General features: G+C 39.9%; 1 pseudogene; it reads left to right on the top strand.

Annotated features, from left to right (window-relative positions):
• Positions 1-988: 988 nt before the first annotated feature.
• Positions 989-24,634, top strand: part of LOC137763556 (large ribosomal subunit protein eL32-like) — a 103,439-nt pseudogene continuing 79,793 nt past the window's right edge.

Here is a 24,634-nt window from a genome sequence, read left to right as displayed (position 1 = left end):
GACATACTGGCACTGCTTCAAGACATTAAACCATTTTATGAGGAAACTTGATGGGTACAAGTTATTGCCCCATTATCGGTGTAAGACACAGAATAAAATACCCTTCAGTTGGGCCAATGGGAATAAGGCCTGTAAAGCAAGAACAACTTTGAAGAGAAGGCACTAAAGTGATCAAAATGGACACCAAAAATATTGAAGGAACACAAATATTAGAGAAAAATACGATGAGACAGAGCAAGATAATGACTATGAAACATGGGCCTTTTTGACCAAATTTTTTTTTTTTTTCTGTTTTGTCCCTGCTGCTATCACTTTGTTAAATCAACAATTCAGTTTGGGCCAGATGCTCTAGTGATTAAGCTTTAAATAAGGATATTGAAATAATCGAGACAAATGATGGAGTCATCCATTATCATAATATATTTTCATAATGCCAAACAATCCCGCATTTAATCAAGAGATTGTCAGGATAGGGAAGAAGTTGATAATTTGCAGTTGTAATGTAATAAAAATGTTATAATTCATGGATGAGACACCCAGACTACATCATGTATTATGAGTTATAACTCTTTCTGGAATTTAAACTGTCAAATCCAACCATATGCGTTGACTTTTACAGTGATTTAACGAGTTGTTTGGTGAAAATAGATGTTGACAAAGTTACAAAATTTTCTTTTTTCTTTCTCTTTTTTTTTTTTAAAGATTGTTGTTCTCTCTTTGGATACTAGAGCTGGTTGTTTTGCAATAATCTAAGAGTTTCTCTTTCCCCATAATCCATGGATAGGATCTTGGCCTTGGCCTTGGATGGATTGTGGTCATTTTGCATGTTTGATCTTGGTGGATGGATCAAGGCAAAAAGAGCCTAACAGAACGTAGTGATTAACCTCTGGTGGCAGCAAGATAATGTGTTAAGTTTGGAAATAGGGGACCCAAAGCCCTAATATCTCAAGTATCACCTGATTCCCCAGGGAAGTGCCTCGTCTTCCGGATGTGGTTTGGCTTCAGCTTAGTGCTGCTGTTGCAGCTATTCAGAGTGCTGGTCACGATGCTGGACTTGAAGGGTGAGTGATTATCTTGTAAGGACAAGCTCAATTCCTATGGAATCTCACAGGAGGATCTCAGCTACTGCATGATGCTGTTGATACTGAAAAAATGAAATAATGCCGAATTGTAGTAGTAGCGTAGTAAAGCGTCTTCTCAAATGAGCTGTAATTTGAGCAGGCACACATTATCCACTCGTAGAGACAAGTAAGGAATTACTAACTGGCTTATTATGTACTCTTTAATTGGTTCTGCTAACTTTTAGTTACGGCATAAGGGAATAAACAGGGAATCCTGTTTTGGGCTTCGGCTAGGCTGGAGAGACATCATGAAATTTCCCTACGTGATAAAAATGATTAGATGTACCACCATTTAGCAAACATAATAAGGCAGTAACCTGTAATCTATTAAGAGCTGCATAACGGTCCTGGCTGCGTGGTCAATGAGCCAATATGAACGTAAAACTCCCTGGGAATAAAGAGATCTGATGTGTGGGAGGGAATGACCTCCTTTAGGGCACCGAGTACCCTGAAGAGTGATTTACTCTCTTGTCCTACAAAAAGCCATTTGCCTCACAGGGGTGACGTTTTTCTTACCCGTGAGTTTCAACTCAGCTGCTACTGTTACCTGCTTATGTAAAGGGAAATGAACATTTGAGGTAACAACCTAAATCCTATGGACCAGTAAAACGCTTTTTCTTCAGTTGCCTTGATATTTCAGTCTAATGTTTTTTGGCCTCAGTGCTGATTGCCTTAATTTTGCATTTTGCTTTGGATGCGCAGACTAGACTGTGTCATAGGAGGGAAAAATAGTAAAGCTGTAGAAGGAAAAGTTTTCCAAAGTGTTTGAGATAACCTATAATGCTACGTTAAAAGAAAATTTGCTTGTGCTACGCAGCCCAATGATAAATGATGCATTTTTATCTTTTAATATTTACTGTTTAAGCCAAGGTTTTAATATTTAGATCAATAAACATGGCTTATTATCCAAAGGCTAAAACAATGGAGTTTGATGTTTTTAGCATCAGAACCTGGCCACTTCTCACCACTCCTCTGCAGACACCTTGTCTGAGGTACCACCACGTCACACCTGGATGGTTGTAAAAGTCTCAAAGCTGGTCTCCCGCTTCCATCCCAATGCTGTGCTCCATTTGTCACACAGCAGCCAGAGTTTTCCTATAAGATGCAAGTCAATTTTTGCCATTTCCCCACTAGAAACTCTCCATGGCTTCTCATTTTCATTCAGAGCAAAGACCATGGTCCTCACCATGGCCAAAGGCTCTGCAAGATTGGTCCCCAGCCACCTCTCTGCCCACTTCTTGAGTCCTTGCCACTGTCCCAACCACACTGTCTTCCTGGTCATTCTCTGACTGCTGGAAGCACCGTCTCCCCTTGTGATCTTTGCACTTGCCATTTCTTCCACCTGGAATGCATGGCTCAATTGTTCAGTTGCTCCAGACTCTCTGCTTAAATGGCCTCCTTATCAGAGAAGCCTTTTGCGACCACTCTCCATAAAGGAGATGATACTCTCAATACCCCTTTCTTTCCCTTATTCTTCTTCATAGAATTATCATCATCTGATATTTCCTGTATTTATCTCTGGATTTGTTTATTGCCAGGCTCCTCCCATCCCTAAGCATATGTACGAGGGCAGAGACTTTATATTTTTGTTTACTTTGCATGGCAGATTGAATTTTCCAAGATGGCCACAAGATCTCCTGTCTTCTTAGAATGTGATATTGACACTCCTCCAGCAAGAGATGTCGGGGCGGGGGGAATGGGCTACGCTCTTCCACTTGAATCTTGGCAGGCCTGTGGCTACTGGCAGAAGCGATGCTATGTGATTTCCAAGGCTAACTCATAAAAGAGATACAGCTTCCTCCTGGTCCTGTAGGGATTCTCAGTCTTGGAACACAGCCATCATGCTGTGAGGAAACCCTGGCTACAAGAATAGGTTGTGTTTCTTTGATGCAGTGATATCAATTGATGAGGTCCAGGATCGACTATCAGACATGTGACTAAGGAAGCTTTTGTGATGACTCCAGGCCCGTCACCATCTGACTGCGACTATATCAGTGACCCCAAAAGACACCTGCCTCGTCAACCTCCAGAATTATGTGGCATAATAATAAAATGATTGTCATTTATTTAGATTTTGGGATCTCTCATTTAGCAGCAATAGACAACCAGAACATTATGTCCCCCAGAGCCTGAAATAGTGCTTAAAACATATTTCCTCAATAAATATTTTCTGATTAGACAAATGGGGAAGAACTCTAGAGGTGAAAAGTATCCTGGTTTCTGGTTAGAAACTTCCTTTAGTCTTCTCCATTCTAATGGCAACTTTTGATTAATTAATTTACATGTTGTACATCCCCTTGTATATTTAGAAATTTCAGGCTAGCAATTCTGTTTGAATTTTTGAGAATAGATAGCTCACAAGGTCTGAATAAAGGAAGGTTAAGCTTAAGCTTAAGAGGCTTAAACATATGGTCTCTTTTTTTTATAGCATTTTCTTTTTTTGAGTATTTAGTTACATGTACATATCTTTGACAGAGAGAATGTTAGTAAGTGTAGAAAAAGACATTCATGAGGAAGAGGCTAAGGTCTTGGTATTATCTGTTGATTGCCTTTATCTTTGCTGTACAGGTATTCCCCACTTTTCGAAAGTTCACTTTACACCACTTTGCTTTTATGAAAGACTTACATTGATACCTATTTTCACTAACCTAGATAAATCTGAAAAGGATTTGCATGTTTCTGAAAAGAAGTAAGAAGCAAAAATAGCGTTCAGTGTTTGTTTCGCAGGGGCTGTTGTAGAAGCAGTGGAAACCCTGAGTGGCAAGAGTGGCGCCACCAAGCTCCTTCCCCGGGAATCTCAATTTATTTTGTGCATCGTTAGCAAGATGTGTCCTAAGGTACTTGCTTCTTTGCTTTACGCCTTTTTGGCTTACAAGAAAGGTTTTGTAGGAGCAGCTCTACTTTCAGATAGCAGGGCAAACCTGTACTTCTTCCCAGTTGTAATTGCTCGCATAGGGAATAGAAAAGCTTTAGCCTAGTTTACATTTTATACTATTACTATAGTAGAATTTCAGACAAAAGCAAGAAAGCAAAGCAAAGCCAAAAAAAAAAAAAAGAAACCATTTTCAAAGTCACCATAACTCACATGAAGTAGAATTGTTTTAAAATGGGCTCTTTTCTGACTAAGAAAGACCTATTACACCTGAGCTGTGCTGTTTTCCTGTTCAGTACCCAGTGTCAAAGCAATGGGGAGTTCTCAGACTCAACCCTTACAAATGCCACCTGTGTTCAAGTGTAAAAGTCACCCGGCTAGATTCAGTCACTTTAGATACGAAGGAGTCAAGCTTCTATCTTGGGACATTTCAAAGAGGTCCCGGAATGACATTTCTTTCTTCATTCTTTGACATTTGCTCGCTCTTTGTAGGCCTTTGCATCACGACCAACAGCTTTTCCATCACCCATCTGGCTGTTGAAGCATGAAACGGGGGTCCTGCAGAGATGTGAGGTAGGAGGCCAGGGTTGGCTGTGGTTTTTTTTTCTCCGAAAACATGCAGAAGCTACGTAGGAAAGGGCCGCCTCATTTGCAGTATCATTCTGTTCTGTGTAAATCGCCCATCTCTGTGGCTCAGAGAGGAAACCTGAACAAGGAAGGGTACCTCAGGGTAGGGGAACCACTTCATAACTAATGCTTTCAACTCCCCCACCACTTTCTAGACCTCATCTCTGGGGAGAGCGGAGCCCTTCAGGCAGAGATCCTCATGTGTCCCATGGCCCTTCGTCTCTCTATAATCTCGGTGATTTTCTTTCGTATTCCTGGGGGCTGACAGCAAGTTTGCAAAACAGCGTGAATGAAGAAAGTCATGTTAGAAATTTAGTGTGGGCTTAAGGCAGGGCTCAAGGAGTCGTAATTTAAGACCAGGCATTCAGAGACTGTGTAGCTATGGCACAAGATTTGGGATGACTATCACTTATGCCCCAGTTGAGCTACCCCAGCTGCCTCTGCGTGGAGCAGAGACAAGTCTTTCCTACCAAGTGCCAACTAAAGGATGTCGCTTGTCATGCGGCTCTACATGGATTAGCCATTAGCCACTGCAGTCGCTGACCTCCAACACATCCTGAAAGGAATTCAGGGTGGAGATCAGAAATGAGGCAGTCTGTGCTCTGGGAAAAACTGGCAGAATAGGCCTTCGGATAGTTGGATATTTTGGAAGGCTCAGGGTCTCTCATAACCTAATCTCAGAAGTGACCGATTGTTACTTTGCCATCTTCTTTTGGTCACACAGACCAATCCTTTTCCAACAGGGGAGGGGACTGTACAGGGTGTGAATATAAGGAGGAGGGGCTCATTTGGGTCCATCTCGAAGACTGGCTACCATATCTTCTATCCTGGATTCCATGTTTTTTCTCCTTGGTTGCCTGCTTCCTTTTGGTGGATTACATTTTTCTAGTGGCATCCTGAGAAAGGTTGCCTGGGCAGTAATCTTTTTCAGATGTGGCATTTGTGAACATGTCTTTTTTTTTAAAAAAATTATTTATTTATTTATGGCTGTGCTGGGTCTTCGTTTCTGTGCGAGGCTTTTCTCTAGTTGCAGCGAGCAGGGGCCACTCTTCATCGCGGTGCGCAGGCCTCTCACTATCGTGGCCTCTCTTGTTGCGGAGCACAGGCTCCAGACGCGCAGGCTCAGTGGTTGTGGCTCACGGGCCTAGTTGCTCCGCGGCATGTGGGATCTTCCCAGACTGGGGCTCGAACCCGTGTCCCCTGCATTGGCGGGCAGACTCTCAACCACTGCGCCACCAGGGAAGCCCTGTGAACATGTCTTTATCCTCATCCCTGAATAATGGTTTGGGTTTAGAATTCTAGGTTGATAACATTTTTCTTCAGAATTTTGAAGGCTTTATCCATTATCATGTAGTTTCCAGACTTCTTATTGTCAAGTCTGATGCCGTTGTGAATCTTCACTTTCATGTGCTCCCTGTCTTTGTGTTCTTGAAACTTTTAGGCTTTTCTCTTTATCCCCTTTACTCTGGAGTTTCATATTGTGTATGGGTTTTTTTCTTCTTCATACATTTGTGTATCGTCCTGGGTATGTGATGGGCTCTTTTAATTTGGAAACTCAAGCTCTTCAATTCTGTGAAGTTTTCGTTTTTATTTATTAAGTAACTTTCTCAGTTATCTCTTTCTGGGGTCATATTTATTGCATGCTTAACCTGTATTGATTCTCTGCTTTTCTTAGTATTATTTTTTCTATTTTCTACCAATTTTTCTTTGATCTACTTTCTGAAAGATTTTCTCAACTTTATCTTCCAAAACTTTTATTAATTTTTAAATTTCTGCTTTTATATTTTTAACTTCCAAGAAGTCCTTTGTTGTTTGATGAATGTTTCTTTCCTTTTTTTTTTTTTTAACACTTTGTCCTTCCATTCTACTTTTATCATCTTGTCTAATTTTTTCCCCCGTTGGATGCTTTCTGAGAATGTTTGACTTAATAATCCTAGACTGTCTACTAGTGCTGAAGAGTGATGCATGACAGTTGATTGGAACAGTATGTGCAGAGGCAGGGCTTGTCAAGATGTGGGCTTTTATTGGGGGTAATTTGTTGGTGTTCTTTCCTTGATGGATATCTCACCTCTCAGTATTTATAGGTCTTTTTTTTCTCTCGTATTGTTTATTTTCCTCAGTGAAAAATTACCCAGTCTCTTGCTTACGGTGTGTTTGTTGGGGGATGGATAACAAACTAGGCTGCTGGATTCTAAGAGCAGAGCAGGGTAAGGAGGATGGGAGATCTCATCACACCTTATGCATGATTTCACCCTGTTTTCCTCAGCTCTGGCTGGCATCCCTGAGTCTGGAGCTTGTCTGCGTTTAGGTTTTCGGTAAATTGGCAACATGGAGGGAGACAGGCAGTTACCTCATTGTAGCAGCTAAGGGAGGGGACTCAGGGCAAGGGTTTTAGCTGCTTCATAGACAGACTTTCAACCAGTGCGGCTCTGGTTCAGACTCAGTCTTCCCCCAGCCTTCACAAGCACTTCCGGTCTCCCGTCTGGGGAACATGCACCTTGCTGTTACTGCACATGGAGGGGCATTTATTACAGCATCGGTTCTCAGAGTGTGGTCTGGGGGTCTGAAAAGTCAAAAGAATTTTTATAATAATACTAAGATGAGATTTGCCCTTTTCACTCACATACTCCCGTGAACGTACAGGGGAATTTTCCAGAGGCAACATGATGTGTGATAATGCAACAGATTAAATGCAGAAGCAGATATGAGAATCTGGCTGTCTTCTGCTAAGCCAAACATTACTGAGATTTATAAAAATGTGCAACAAAGCCACTCTTCTCACTATGTTTTCTTGGTTTGAAATATAAACTTATCTTTCATAAAATATGTTATTCACATTAACATGTACTGGATTTATTAATATTGTTAAGTGAATTAATAAATAAATACTAAGAGTTTCAGCTTTTGGGAAATATACATATATACACAATACCTTTGTATATAAATATATAAAATATATATGTATATATTTCCCAAAAGCTGATACTTTTAGTATATAATCAACATGAACAAAAGCTCTTTGAGGTCTTCAGTACTTTTTAATAGTCTGAAAGGGTCTTGAGACCAAAACGTCTGAGGTCACTGTATTAGAATAATACTCTTGGATTCTTTCTTCTCGTGCCTTCACTCCTCCCCAGGTGACAAGAGTGACTTAATCGGAGAGTTTGGGAGAAGAACTGGGCAGGCACGGCTCAGCCCTTTCCTCTCACTTTTCTTTTACGTGATCCCAACTTCTTACACTTAAGATTTGCCTGTCTGTAACGGAGCATGTGTTCTTAATGGTTTTTGGCTGGGGGTCAGCTTAGGGCCCGTGGCACTGTCCTGTGATGAGACATGAGTTGCCCCATCATGGCTTGTGATTCTGATTGGGTAAATCTGTCTAATTCAGGGGTGGAGCTGGCAAATCTATCTAATTCAGGCAGAATAAGCTATGTTTTCTCAGAAGAGCTTTATTTGTGATAAAGGAGGCATTTAACTTTTAAAGAAGTTTTGATTTTTGAGAGATTTTAGACTTACAGGCAAGTTGCAAAAAATAGTACAGAGCGTTCCTAGATACCCTTTGTCCAGCTTCCCCTAATGTTAATGTTTTATGTAACCACAGGACAGAGATAGAAAGCAGATCATAGTACATTACAATAAACTAACCCACAGACCTTTTTTGAATTTCATCAGTTTTTCCAACAATTTTTTTCTGGTCCAGGATCCAATCCAGGATTTCACATTAAAAGTGACATTTTGATCTCCTGCTGCCTGGTTCCTGCATCTATGTCTTAACCGGTTTTATATTCAACTGAGAAAAAGCTGGGGGACGGGAGTTATTTATCAGTCAGCCTTTTCTCCCAGCACCTCCCAAAGTTGAATCTTTCTAGAATTCTATGGTGTGAAGAGATGAGTTCTTGTCTTCTTCCCCATGTTCTCCACTATGGTACTTTCTACCTTCTCCCTTTGACTCACTCAGTTGCCTCAAGTCCACATCTTTTCCAGCTTCCAGAACTTTGTTGCTAACTCTTCTGCTCTTGTCTGCCCTCGTGTTTCCTGTGGTTTGCTTTTTGGGTGACTTACACTCTTGCCCTCAGTCTAGGGTCAGTTGCCAAGCCCCACCCATGCTCTGAGAACTTGAGAGTTAATAAATTCTTATTCCTTTAATATTATTATTGGTTGGGTTTTAGAAAGAAGCAGCGATAAATAATAGTTTTAATCTCCTTGTTTAATTAGAATCTGACCCTTGATATATAATCCCCAATTTGTACATTATTTTTGCTTTTCAATGGAAAACCTCATTTAAATACTTTTAATGACTCTTGTACTTAAATGAAGCCCTATAGTCACTTTTAAAGCAAAACCATGACAAGATTAGGGGAAAATTGGGTAATTTTAAAACTAATTTTAGGTGTATCTATTGTTTGTAATCAAACACATGTAGGCCCCGATTAGAATGCCTTTTGTAGCTTACCTTGAATTTCTTAGCTTGGAATCAAAAGACCCATGCCCAGGGATGGGTCTTATCCTTTAGGCTTGGCTGGCATCATGGTGCCTGCAGCTACTCACTGCTCAGAAATCAACTGTAGGTCTCTCCTAGTCACCTCTTCCTTCAGTTTCTAAAAAGGAAGAATTGCTGGAAGGAACAAACACTATCTTATCTCTGGTTCCCAGTTCCCAACTTTCTCCTATCATTTTCTCACACTCAACTGAAAAGGAAGAGTGAGATTATGGCTATGTTATACTTTTCAATAAAGTATTTGGCTATCCTTAATTACTTTTCCTTAAGAGTAATCAGGTTCTCTACGTTTACAGTATTTATAAGAAGAGTAAAACATTCTCTTCCTATCTCTTATATTAAAAATTTGTCTTGATACAGCTATTCCTTGTCTTTATACTTTTGCTTTTTATTTTAATTTACTACTTATTTATTATTGAGGTATAGTTTATTTACAACATTATATAAGTTTCAGGTGTACAACATAGTGATTCACAATTTTTAAAGATTATATGCCATTTATAATTATTATAAAATATTGGCTATCCCTGGGCTGTACAATATTTCCTTGCAGCTTATTTATTTTATACATAGTGGTTTGTACCTCTTAATCCCATACACTTATCTTGACCCTCTCCTCTTCTTCCCTCTCCCCACTGGTAACTACTAGTTTGTTCTCTATATCTGTGAGTTTGCTTCTTCTTTGTTATATTCACTAGTTTGTTGTATTTTTAGATTCCACATGTAAGTGGTATCATACAGTATTTGTCTGTCTTTGTCTGACTTATTTCACCAGGCATAATACCCTCCAAGTTCATCCGTGTTGTTGCAAATGGCAAAATTTCAGTCTTTTTTATGGCTGAGTAGTATTCCATTGTGTATATATACTACAGCTTCTTTATCCATTTGTCTGTTGATGGACACTTAGGGTGCTTCCATATCTTGGCTATTGTAAATAATGCTGCTATGAACATTGGGGTGCATGTATTTTTATATTCATAAATAATGTGCTATATTATTTGTTGTATATTTAAAAGTTGCATCCATGACTTTCTCATAGGGTGGAAGGTGAGGGATGAGAATGGGGGTGGAGAAGGAAACGTAGGGGACAGTTTCCTTGACTGTGGTGCTTTAGTTCTTAAAAGATTAAGATCTGGAGCACATATGACAAAATATTAATGTTAATTTTGAGGGGTGGAAATGGGTGTTTATGACATCATTGTTACTCTTTGGCATTTTAAAAATAATTTTTTCAAATTTATAACCATTTTTTTTTAAAAGCTGGATGTAGTTTGATTTTACTGGGAATCACAGTGACTACCTGGTCTTCTGTCATCTGAGAATGAATCATCTTCCATAAGTGAAAGGACTGTATCCAACTGAAACTTAACTTTTAGGTGTAAATGTTATTTCCTAGGCCGCGCCTACCTTGGTAAACCTTGGGACGGTAGAAACAATAATTACAAAGCAGTACTTCTATGTATCTGTTCTCACTTGGTCTGCAGAAATTTCAGCCCTCTCAAATTTGGTAAAATGGTCTAGAGATCTCTAGGAAATGTCTGTGTCATAAAAACTTCAAAACCATCTCCTGTCCTGGCTAGCTACAATAATGACTCCAGGTATGGCAGATGTCTTACTCAGCTGTGTCACCAGTGTCCACCCAAGACACCAGAGCTGCCAGTGTTCGAGTTGCTTGGTGATTCTGGCAATGAGGGCACTGACCTCTGCGCCCTTGAAATCTAGGTCATTGAATCGATCTCCACCCCTGGTGACAAGGTGTACAGAGCTGCTGCTACCAACACCTCACCATCACTGGCTCTAGTGTGGCTGATGTTTCACAGTCTGAAGGTCCCATGGAGGCTTCAGAGAAGGAATTATTTTGGCTCCTATTGGTGCAACCTGCAGTGGGTGTGGGCTGGAGGACAGTCTGAGCGACAGTCACCTGCTATGCTCTCATTCACTTCTCTCTTCCAAGCTTGGGCCATTGACTCTGTTATTAGAATGAGTTTTTTCCTGGGAAGAACCTTGATCATCATTTAAGTAGACTCCTGGTGAGCCTGTCCCACTAGCCCCTGTGCAATGTCAGGATAGTAGAATAGATTCGAGGTGAACACACCTTAGACTCAAACTGGGACTCTGTTACAGGTTCTAAAGCGTGTATATTTTTAAAAACATGGTTAAAAAGGGACCTTACCTAATATGGAATATTTACCATCCTGACTTTAGAAATTATTTTTATTATTCTAATGCAGGCAGCAGCAAAAAAAAAATGTCCTGGGTCTCTGAGAGTCATCTGTAAAATCAAAGCATAATAATGACTTTAGAATACATGCAAAACAGGACTCAAATATAAATATTGCTCAGGTCCAGAAGCAGGAAGTACAATACAAAACTGGCTCTATTAGCATGTCAGAAAGCTATTATGAGTTAAATTTAGTTAATATGTTATAAGAAAAAACATGTCAATCAGAAAAGGAGGTAGATGATCAGTGATGGAAGTCCACAAAGTCACGGAGGGAGATTTGCCATTACTTCCCAGCTCTGCCCAAGAGAAGTTCTCCTGGCCAGTGGACTTCATCTGTCTGGGGACAGGAACAGCTTTTTTGAAGTGATACAGCTGGCAAGTCCCCACATAGAACAATCAATCCCATTAAACGTCAGAACTTAAAGCCAAGTACTGTTTATCTGATTCCATGGTCACTAAGTTAAGAGGGTACAACTCAAGGTCCCTTTGGCAGTTAAATTTCTTGTTTTAAAGACATAATTTGCATTTAGATTTATGTACTAGTCTTTTGCAGTCAAGGTTAATTTGAGTACATCCATTGAAGAACGATCTACTTACTTTCAGGTTGTGAAAAAAATCAACTAGTTGAGCTTGCAAAGTTGAGAAAAAGATTCTGGAGAACTACGAATTCACTGAAGTGCCAACATGAGGATTCTTGGTAGTAAACTCCCACCTTGGTAGCACCCTACCATGGCAGATAGCCCACAACAAAAGTAATGCAATTACATTAGAATACTTAGAATACAGAAAAGAATCAGTCACAATTTCACCGATATTACAGTTTTGATGTTACTGTTAATTTTGAGTGTATTTACGTGTAATCATTGTGTGTGTGTGTGTGTGTGTGTGTACGCATAAGTGTGTGTTGTATATATAATTTAGGTCCTGGCTTTTTTTTTTTTTAATTAAAATGGTAAATTTTATTTTATTTAAATTCTTTTTTTAATTTATTTTTTTGGAACTTTATTGTATTTATTTTTTATACAGCAGGTTCTTATTAGTTATCTATTTTATACATATTAGTGTATACATGTCAATCCCAATCTCCCAATTCATCACACCACCACCAACACCACCCCGCCACCTTCCCCCCTTGGTGTCCATATGTTTGTTCTCTACATCTGTGTCTCTATTTCTGCCCTGCAAACCGGTTCATCTGTACCATTTTTCTAGGTTCCGCATGTATGTGTTAATATACAATATTTGTTTTTCTCTTTCTGACTTACTTCACTCTGTATGACAGTCTCTGGATTCATCCATGTCTCTACAAATGACCCAATTTCGTTCCTTTTTATGGCTGAGTAATATTCTAAAAAATGGTATATTTTATTTTATTTTAGTTTTTTATTGAAGTATAGTTGATTTACAATGTTGTGCTAAATTCTGCTGTACAGCAAAGTGATTCAGTTATACATATATATACATTCTTTTTTTAATATTCTTTTCCATTATGGCTTATCGTAGGATACTGAATACATTTCTCTGTGCTATACAGTAGGACCTTGTTTATTATCCATCCTCTATATAATAGCTTACATCTGCTGACCCCAACCTCCCACTCCATCCCTCCCCCAACCCACTCCCCCTTGCCAACCACAAGTTTGTTCCATATGTCCGTGAGTCTGTTTCTGTTTCATAGGTAGGTTCATTTGTGTCATATTTAAGATTCCACATATAAGTGATATTATATGGTATTTGTGTTTCTCTTTCTGACTTACATCACTTAGTATGATAATCTCTGCATGTTGCATGTTGCTGCAAATGGCATTATTTCATTATTTTTTATGGCTGAGTAGTATTCCATTGTATATATATACTACATCTTCTTTATCCATTCATCTGTCGATGGACATTTAGGTTGTTTCCATGTCTTGGCTATTGTGAATAGTGCTGCTATGAACCTAGGGGTGCATGTATCTGCATGGATTAATTTTGGATTAATTTTTGTCTGGATACATGCCCAGGAGTGGGATTGCTGGGTAATATGGTAATTCCCTTTTTAGTTTTCTGAGGAACCTCCATACTGTTTTCCATAGTGGCTGTACCAATTTACATTCCCACCAACAGTGTGGGAGGGTTCCCTTTTCTCCACACCCTCTCCAGCATTTGTTATTTGTAGAGTTTTGTTTTGTTTTGTTTTTTTAAAGACACTATTTTTTAGAGCAGTTTTAAGTTCACAACAAGGTTGAGAGGAAGGTACAGAGAGTTCCCATATTCTCCTGCCTACACACATGCTTAGCCTCCCCCATCATCCCCCACCAGAGTTGTACATTTGTGACAATTGATGAACCTGCATTGACCCATCATAATCACCCAAAGTCCATAGTTCACATTATGGTTCACTCTTTTTTTTTTTTTAACATCTTTATTGGAGTATAATTGCTTTCCAATGGAGTGTTAGTTTCTGCTTTATAACAAAGTGAATCAGCTCTTAGTGTTCTACATTCTGTGGGTTTAGACAAATGTATAATGACATGTTTCCACCACTAGAGTATAATGCAGTGTAGTTTCTCTGCCCTAAAATCCTCTGTGCTCTGTCTATTTACCCTGTCTTCCCCCTCCTCCATCCCTGGCAACCACTGATTCTTTCACTGTCTCCATAGTATTGCCTTTTTCAGATGTCATATAGATGGAATCATACAATATGGAGTCTTTTCAGATTGGCTTCTTTCCCTTAGTAATGTGCATTTAAGGTTCCTCAGTGTCTTTTCATGGCTTGATAGCTCATTTCTGTTTTTTAAGTTTTTATTGGAGTATAGTTGCTTTCCAATATTGTGTTAGTTTCTACTGTATAGCAAAGTGAATCAGCTATTTATGTCAGAGAATGTTTTGCCTATGATCTCTTCTCTAGGTCCTGACTTTTTAATTAAGCATTTCTTGATGTGTTTCACAAATTTTTATTGAATTGCTGTTATTTTCTAGGTGTTGCTTAGGTGCTGGGTGGATAAAAGCGTTTGCCTTCAAGGAATGTACCTTCTTAAGTGAGGGACAGAAAAGAAACAAAGGAAAGATCAAACAGGTGGCATGTCTGGTGGCAATCAATGACAGGAAGAGTAAGTAAAGCAAGGGAAGGAGGGAGAGAGTGATGGATGTGCTCCAGGACGGGGTGGATCAGGGAAGACTTCTCAGAGGAGGTGACAGTGAATAAAGGTCTCACTCAACTCTCAAGAGGATGCAGTAGTAAATGAAAAGAGGGAAGATCTAGATTGAATAAGACTTGGGATTACTGATGTCTGTTACTAAAAGCCAATTTATTTCTTCGGACTTAGGAGTGAGTTAGATATATCATGGCTATTAAATCATTATTAGCACTGGCATTTTAGAATATTGGACATATTTATTATCTCAAAATGCAGGCGTGTATATTTGTATGCACGTTCATTGGAATAAAAGGGGAAGAGTAATGTGTAAGTGTGAGTGCTTCCATGTAAGAAAGATTCATCTGGCCCTCCTGAAAGATTCCAGATCTTTCAAGAATCTTACACTCTCGCTGTATATTAAACACTAAAATAAAGGAACTGACTTTAGTGCCGTGACATACTAGGTATAGTCCCACTCCTCCAAAGACTTTCCTATCACTTATAAGATTTTCACTTTGTATTCCCCAAATTCGAGTCTAGGTTCATGTCCTTGATAAGGTTTTCACAGTCAGTCAACAAACAGCTGAATTAAATTTATTATGAGGTGATTTTTGACTCTGCTATTTCCTGCTAATCTCTTTTACCTAATCAACACTTATCATACTCATATTATGTGCCAGCTATTAAAGAATTGAGGCCAGAGATAGAAAACAAAATCCCTATCCTGACAGAGGATCGTTTCCTCTAGCAGGGGAAATGATCAACGTGGCAGGACAGATGCTGTGGTGGCGACAGTGCGGGGCGTGGAGAACAGGGGCCTGGGAAGGCGGCCTGTGCGGCCTCTAGGGTCCTCATTTTAAAAGGAGACAGGATATCAAGGACATGTGCCATAATTTAGTTAGCAATTTCCTTATTTGTTGTATATGATGTTTGCTTCTAATTTTTCATTGATACAAAATAGAAGCAATTTCACTTCTAGGTGTATACCCCAAAGAATTGAAAGCAGGGACTCAAACAGATATTTGTACACTAGCACTATTCACAATAGCCAAAAGGTAGAAACAGTAAAAATGCCCAATAATGAACAAATGGATTAACAAAATGCCATATATATATATATATATATATATATATATATATATATATATACATATATATATATGAATATTATTCAGCCTTAAAAAGGGAATGAAATTCTGATGCATGCTACAATATGAATGAACCTTGAAATATTATGCTAAGTAAAATAAGCCAGACACTGAAAGACAAATATTACATGGTTCCACTTATGTGAAGTACCTAGATTAGTCAAATTTAGAGACAGAAAATAGAATAGTGGTTACCAGGAGCTGAGGAGAGGGGGGAATGGGGAGTTATTGTTTAATGGGTACAGAGTTTATGTTGAGAATGATGAAAAAGTCCTGGAGATGGATAGTGGTGATGGTTGCTCGACAATGTGAACATACTTAATGCCACTGACTGTGCAACTAAAATTGGTTAAAATGGTAAATTTTTATGCATGTATATTTGATCACAGCTTTTTTTTTAAAAAAAAGATAAGCTGAGATGACATTCCAATGTATATAGGAAATGCATATATCTTAATATGTAATACAGATTTCCCAGAATTTGGATTATTTCCTTATTCTAGAACCCAGAAGAAATCTTACTGGATCAGAGTTTATGGCATTTAATAAATATCATCACATTATTTTGTGAGAACAACTGCGCAAGTTTACAGTTCTCCCAGGTACATATACAAGTACTGATTTCACTATTCCTATGCCGATCCCTATCCCTGACTAAAAGAAAGAAAATAGTTTTGAAAATTCACAGTACCAGTGAAGAACTAAGCCTTGGGCTTAGGATCCACATTAAATTATAAGTAAGAAAATGGTGCCTTGTTTTAATATGCACTTCTTTATTAGTGAGGTTTATACTCTCTTGGTATCTTTTTTTTTTAAATTTATTTTTATTTTTTTTAAACATCTTTATTGGAGTATAATTGCTTTACAATGGTGTGTTAGTTTCTGCTTTATAACAAAGTGAATCAGCTAGACATATACATATATCCCCATATCTCCTCCCTCTTGTGTCTCTCTCCCACCCTCCCTATCCCACCCCTCTAGGTGGTCACAAAGCACCGAGCTGATCTCCCTGTGCTATGAGGCTGCTTCCCACTAGCTATCGATTTTACATTTGGTAGTGTATATATGTCCATGCCACTCTCTTTTTTTTTTACTGGATATATTTCCTATTGTGTGGGTTCTCTGGTTTCTTAGAGTATTTAAACATTCATTTCTCACTTTGTTTAAGACAGCTTAGCAAAACACATATACAACAACAGAGTGTTTTAAAAGTGAAGAAAATTGGAGCACAGGGAAACTAATGGTAGGAAAATAAAATGAAGACAAGGTAAGTTATTGAATATGAAGTTTGCCAAGGGATCTGGCTGGAGGAAGGCAACACATTTGCCAATGAGTTTTCTGGAAGCCAATGGAAAAGAAGAGAAACAAGATCCGTAGTTTCATGAGCTCAGCCAACATTTTCTTGGTTAACACCACACTCATTCCCAGTATAGACTCTGAAACACATTCTTCCTGTGGGTTCATATGCTAGACTGCATCAAAAATCACAGGAGCAATATTTTCCATCCCCCGTGATTTTGCAAAACATTTTCACTCCCACACAAGAGGTGGAGTCTATTTTCCCCTCCCCTTCAACCTGGGTTGGCCTTGGGATGGCCGCCCTTGATTAACAGAATGTGGCAGAGGTAAGGCTACATGGCTTCTGAAGCAAGGCCATCCGTGAAGGGCAACACAGCTCCCCCCCGGCTCTCTCTCCTGGGACAGATGCCTGGGAAGCCTCGAGCCCACCTGTGAAAAGTCTGGCCACCTTGAAGCTGCCATGCAGTAGAGACCACGTGTTGGAGATAAAGAGGCATATCCAATCAGAATGGAGCTGAGCCGGGTGGAGAAGAGCCGTCCCTGCTGAGCACTGCCGGGGTTGCAGATTCATGAGCAAAAATAAGTTTTGTTTGTTGCTTTAAGCCCCTGTGTTTTAGGGTGATTTGTTATGCAGCAATAAGTAACTGTGACAGTTTATTTAAAGAGAATAGAAAAACTTCAGCAGCGCTCTTCCTCGGCGCTGCCTAAGGAGGTGGCAGCCATCTCCTACTCGGCATTGTGGCCGCCCTCAGACCCCTCTTGAAGCCCAAGATCATCCAAAAAAAAAAAAGGACCAAGAAGTTCATCCAGCACCAGTCAGGCCAATATGCCAAAAGTAAGCAGAACTGGTGGAAACCCAGAGCCATTGACAACAGGGTGCATAGGAGATTCAAGGGCCAGATCTTGATGCCCGACATCGGTTACCGGAGCAACAAGAAAACAAAGCACATGCTGCCTGGCGGCTTCCGCAAGTTCCTGGTCCACAAGGTCAAGGAGCCTGAAGTGCTGCTGATGTGCGACAAATCTTACTGTGCTGAGGTTGCTCGCAATGTCTCCCCCGAGAACTGCAAAGCCACTGTGGAAAGAGCAGCCCAGCAGGCCATCGGAGTCACTGGTCCCAACGCCAGGCTGTGCAGCAAGAAAATGAATAGGCAGCTCATGTGTACATTTTGTTTGTGTTAATAAAACCATAAAACTCAGCCGAAAAAAACAAAACAAAACAAAACAAAACCAAAAAACCTTCAGTAACAATCTTTTATAGCATCAGTGTGCCAGACACACATGGGGTCAAGAGCTGTTTTGTCAAGGGCTCTGTAAACGCTGCAGTCAGAAGCCACAGTGCCTATCAGTGGGCTTTGGAAACAAAGCAGTTTGAATGCCTTTGAACTTTCCTTTTTTCCTGCACATTTTTGGAAACACGTGTGTCACTTTTCTTATCGGTATTCTTACAATGTGCTTATAAGTAATCTTGAGTACAGACAAATATTGAGAGTTTCTTCTTAAAGACCATTTAACTTTCATAGAGAACATCTTATGTAAAACAGTTTCCTGGTAGAGGCTTATATTTATTTAATGGCAAACTATAGGATATTCTAGACTCTTTTTCTGATGAAGGATTCAGGTAAACCAGAAATAGATTCCAGATACCTGCTAAGTGCTCAAACCAAATGTGCATGATTCAAATCTATTATTCGAAAGGTAGATGAGTGTTTGGGAGGTTTGATTCTCTCGTCCCTCTGATTAATGCCATGGTTAAGCTCCCATGATTGGCAAGCTTTCCATGGATGGGACCCAAAGGAGGGCGAGAAAATCTGGGTCTACCCAGGAAAATTGTGACTGACTGAAGCTTTACATGGGACCTTCGCCTCCATGGTGCTATTTACTGCTCTACCAGAACTTCCACTGGATGGCAAATTCCTTTAGGAAAAGGAGGCAGGTCTTACTACAGCTGTGGAAGCTGGCAGAGAGCCAGAACGTACCTAACAGGCTGTTGTCATCGTTGAGAATGTGAGCATGGACTCGGGGTCCAGAGAGCCTGGGTCTAAATCCCACTGGTACCACTCACTAGCAGAATAACTTCAGGCAAACTATTTAACCTCTCTGTGCCTCAGTTTCTTCCTCTATAAAAATAGGAATGCTCACAAGGGTTAAACGATTTAAAAGTCCCGAGAACAATGTGTGGCATAGGAGAAGTGGTAAGTGTCAGCTATTGCTGCTACTACTGCTACTTCTACTATTACTACTACATATTAGTAATGGGCACCAGTGAAGTTTGCTGAGTGAATAAATGAGTGAATGAATGCCACTCTACTGTGTCCTAGATTTTCCCCTTTATGTTTCTGTAATTTTTTAAAAAAATATTTATTTATTTATTCGGTTGTGCTGGGTCTTAGTTGCAGCACGCGGGATCTTTGTTGCTGCGTGTGGAATCTTTAGTTGCGGCGTGTGGGATCTAGTTCCCTGACCAAGGATCGAACCTGGTCCCCCTGCATTGGGAGTGCAGAGTCTTAACCACTGGACCACCAAGGAAGTCCCCTATGTTTCTATAATTTTTCTACCTTCTAGCTCCATTTACCATAGTTTTTGAAGACCTCATCCTACCCAGGGCTACTGGACTCTTACATAGCCACAAGCTGAAGATTTGTCCATATAAATATTTGGTTTGTTCACTGTTTGGCCTTCCAGAGCTCCAGGGCTCAGGTCCTCTTGTCCCTTCTGAACTTGATCCTTTCAGTGAAACTTCTTATTGTTCAGTGTTCATGCACAGTAAGAATGTATTTAAGAGTGCACGGAACACCCCCTTTTCTGCCAGTTGTTCAGACTTCCCTCTTACTCACATGTCGTTCCTTGTTCTCATTCTTCCCGGATCCCTGATCATTTGCCTCCATCAGTGGGTCATTGATATCCATTTCTCCAGTTTACATGCTTTGATCTGCTCTGTTCAACTTTCAGCTTGTACCCCTTGGGTCTTTCCTGCTCATCCCCACCTGCAGGCTGCAGATGCTGTGCCTGATTCCTCACCCTCGGTGACCAGGTCAGCCAGTATGCCCTGACAGTTACACCACAAAGAGGTCTTAATCACACACCTCCAGGCCACCCTCCCAACTTCCAATTCCATCAGGTCTGCAGACCTACCCCATCCCATCTAGAGAGCATTTATCTGAACCCCGCCCATCATTTAGAGATACACACTGGAAAACACATTGCATTTCTATCTCCTATTAATAGTGCATTGTGTTTATTTAGCTGTCTGTTTCCTCTACTTATGTTAAAAGCATTCTGATAGAAAGGATTGTATGTTGTGTTGTATGTGGTGGAAGTTGTGTCTGTTGTAGATTTGTGTTCTAGGGTCTTGACATAAATCTCCCTCTTTTGTGGATTCAGGATCTGTTGGTGGAGATGAGCAGAGTAAAAAGTTAACATGTGGTTGAGTTTTTGTCATATTTTGTCCAGCTTTGTATCAGTCTGCTTAACACTTACTTGGTTTGCTCGTAGGTTTCCATTGTGTACTAAAGAGAGCACTAGCTTGGGGGTCAGAAGACCTTGATTCATGCTTTAATTCCTTGGACAATTCATTTCAGTTGAGTCTCAGTTTTCTAATTTGTAAGAGTAGGGCCATAATATCTTTCAGAATTGTTTGAGGGTTTAATGCAATAATTCTCATCAGGCTCACTGCTAGTCTATAGGAGGGCTTTGTGAAAATGAGAAAAAGGTGTTCCCACATCCAGGCAGACACAGTTTTGTCCCAGGATGTGCCCTTTGTGAGTGGAATGTGATCTGTGTTCCCCACACATCCTCTTAGCTGGGGGGATGCCCTGGTACAGAGCTGTGTGCAGAGACTCCACGACTTTTAAAAGTGTAATTTGTAATGATAAAATGTCATACATGTATTGGGAATTATTATTTATTATTAGTTCTGTTTCTCAGACCCTATCCTATCTATCTGCCTATCTATCTATCTACCTACCTACCTACCTATCCATCCATCCATCCATCCATCGTTCTTTCTATATATCTATGTATCTCTGTATCTACATATGGATGTGTGGATGTATGGATGTATAGATGTATCTATCTCTCTATCTCCATCCATTTAATCATTCCACCTCTTTTCACAAAGGATTTGAGGTGGCATTGATTAAATTACAGAATCACAGCTAATATTTGCATAGTGCTCTTTCATTGATCTAAATTACTTTATGTCATCCTTATAATGGTCTTATGGGGGGAGTATCCGGTCTCTCACTTTACAGATGGGCTGGCTGGGTCTCAGACACACATAAGAAATGTCGGACTCAGGATGGAAGCCCAGAGTTCTGGTTTATACCCATGTTCTTTTACCAGTATCATGCCATCCAATCTGCTTGTCACTATGATAAAGTACGATATGACAGAACTATTTTTTATTTTCTGTACTATATCTCAAAAATTGGAACTGCTCTTCAGTAACTGAAACTGAAGAAAAATCAACATCTATTATTATAAACACAATGGAGACCTACAGAATTGGTTTTCTCTTGGTTTCTGTACTGTGTCTAGATGTTAGGGAATTTAATTTAATTTCTATGTGAGAGAAGCAGCACATTCAACCAAAGGGTTGTGGATTACATAGAAATGAGCTAGGCTTAAAAGGGACTCAGATAGCCAGAGGAAAGGCAGAAGAGGACAACATTAATACCTGCAGCTTAAGTAATCACTCACATCATTTATTGTGGCTACTGTATGTTGCTGTATAAATATATCACATATGATCTTATACAAGGGGGATTTCTATAAGAAGTATTATGATTAAACACAATTGGATTTCAGATAAATCTAATACATCCATTTCATATCTCCCTTTGTTACGGGATTTCAAAATGCTTGTGAAACACTAAGGAAATGAAACCATATCTAGCCTCTTATCAAACGAGCAAGAGTATTGTATTGATGGTTATGAGACATAGGAGCAAAGAGGTATTTCAAAATTGCATGTATGCCACTCAGAACCACAACCCTGGGCTTCATAAATCACCCATTGTTAGATATTTTCTTAGAAAAGATGGTTTCCATGATTCCTTTGACTGTAATTACTCATATGGTTTCAACCTCATTATTACTGTTCAGAGTAAGAATTGTATTTTTTCTTTCAGTGATATCAGATTTGGGGAAACGTCACAAAGTAAAACTGATCTATTTCCATAATTCTAGGCCTTGGGTATTTTTTCCCCCCCCAGAGGATGAAGGTAATGGTTACCACCTCATCCCTGGAAAAATACCAAGTCGAGTGGCTTTCAGAACAAAGAGAGCCTGGGCTTCTTGTGACTGCTGTTGAAGTACAGGAAGAAAGAGATTGGCCCCTTCTTGTAGCTCTTTTTGGGGGACAGGACAAACACCCACACTCTAGTCTAAATTTGTCATTGGTGTCTCAGGAGACATGATTCGATTTGTGGCAACGCTGAGTCCAGATTACAGAGAGCAAGAGAGCCCATATGGTGCTTGGCATTTCAGCAAGAAACGTGAGTTAGATAGGAACTTATTGATTTTTTTTTCTTTTTTACAGCAAATTTAGAAAGTATATTGAAATAAATAACAATGTAAATACCACATAGTAAAACTTTTGGGATACAAAAAGTTGCTTGCAGAAAGCAGCTAAAACAATCCGTTGAGGCACATTGAAAGCCTTAAGATCTCATATTAGAAAAAGAAACACTGAAAAATTATTAACCTACACTTTTTTTCTAATATTTTTTTCTTTTTTTTTCCCCAATCTCCCAATTCATCACACCACAACCCCCATCTCCCACTGCTTTCCCCCCTTGGTGTCCATATGTTTGTGGAACTTATTGATTTTAGTCTCAAATAGTTCTCATGGAATTCTTTTGAGGATATAAGCTAGCTTTAGGGTAGTTTAATCCAACATTTTTGTTTTCTATGAAGAAATTGGCTCCAGAGTGGTAAGATGAATTACCTGGTGGTGACGCCAAAACCAAGGCCTTTAGGACAACCGCCAGGAGGTCCCTCACCGCACCATTCAACCACTTTCTTCCTTCTTCAAGGTGAAGACAAATATATTTATTAAAAATCAGTATAAATAAGATTTATTTAGTTTTCTTTCTATTTTGGGCACTGTGCTTTCTTTATTATTTCATTGAATCTTTCTGTAACCCTACGACTCTAAGTCCTATGCTATTGTTACTATTGTTCACCTGCCTTACAGATGAGGAAACTGAGGCTTACAGAGGTGATGAGGGACCTTGATCTGAATCACACACCTGTGAGAGCCAGGATTTGAACCCAGTCTTATCTGAGAGACCACACTCTCAACCGCCACCTGAAACTAAGCCCCTTTGGTGTATTCTCTTTACTCTGGGTCTCCTTGGGAAGGAGTTTCTGTTGTGTATTAGCTGAAGTGATGGAGCCCAGGGGGAGAGACAGCACTTCACTCTCTAAGTGGTCATTCACTGTCTCCTTTCTCTTTTTCATACTCTTCTTTGTCCTTCTTTCTATAACCATCTTTCCTTTTACATTCTCAAAGCCAGAGACAGTGCACGTGCTGACTGAAGAATTCCAACTCGAATTCCCATTTCCACCTCTGGGTTTCATCTGAAATTTTCCTTCTTCTTTTATTTATACATTTGATTGTAAAGGTCCTTAGGCTGTGTATACTTTTGGCACACACATAAATATTAAAATAATAATATTACTCACTTAGATTGTAGGAGATTTATATGTAGTCATTCTTGACAAAGAGCAGGCAGTTTGTTTGATTGCTTTTGTGAGAGAGGTTAGAAGTGGGTTCCTCAGCTTTTCTCAAACTTATGTGCATTCTTTCTATTGAGGGCAAAGGAAATGTATTTTCCCTCTGACTTTATTGAAGTTTGGTAGCGTGGAGAATACTTGCTGCATTAAGAGCATTTCCCTATTTAGTTGAATGGTTTGCTGCCTTTGGCTCTGTGTTTAAAAAAATGCACTGTTTGTGGGTGAGGGACGTAACAATGAGATACTTTGTGCCTGAAAGCATTTCTACAAAGTGCTAGAGCTTGATTTATGGTGCGAACATTGCTTGGAGGATGGTAAATATGCAATATGGATTCAACGTGGGTCCCAGCAATCCAAACTGTGCAATTTCTTTGCGTCCAGGGTCACTTAGTCAGTGACATTTGTCTCTCTGTAGCTGGGATACTGGTTTGCTTCTAAGCATGGTTCAGGCATGTCCAACATAGCTAATGAACCAGGGGCTGGATGAATTGAAATTTTCAATTTATTTTCTTGGGAGCTGTGTAGCTTCCCAAGAAAGTACACAAGCGGGGTTCCCTGCTGGTGTGCAGACGTGTCTGGGCTTCTCTGCTGACCCGGAGGGGATGCCCGCTGAAGTCTATTTGCGGGGGCACCGAGGAGACTTCTGGGAAAGCACCCATCTTAGGTGAGGGAGAGCCGGGAGATTGACTCAGGAGCGGGTTGAGGTGTTTTGAGGACTGTATCCTACATGTGGCTTGGATTTGTCTCCTTGTCACAGCTCTTCTGCCCACATGGCTGTGCGCCCAGAGTTGTTTGTTCAAGGCTACCAAACAATGGGACACAAATCATGCTGCTTAGGGGCCTGGGAGGGACTGCCCACAGAGGGGAGTGGTCTATTCTCCCTTCCTCCTCACTGTGGACCACCGCCCACTTGGCTCTATTAGGCCCCTTGGTTGTCTCATTCCAGAGGATTTGGTTCATTGACCATCGCAGCTGTCTTCCCTGC

Source organism: Eschrichtius robustus, chromosome 4 (assembly GCF_028021215.1).
Source record: "Eschrichtius robustus isolate mEscRob2 chromosome 4, mEscRob2.pri, whole genome shotgun sequence".
NCBI lineage: Eukaryota > Metazoa > Chordata > Mammalia > Artiodactyla > Eschrichtiidae > Eschrichtius > Eschrichtius robustus.
This window is presented reverse-complemented; position numbering and strand designations above follow the sequence as displayed.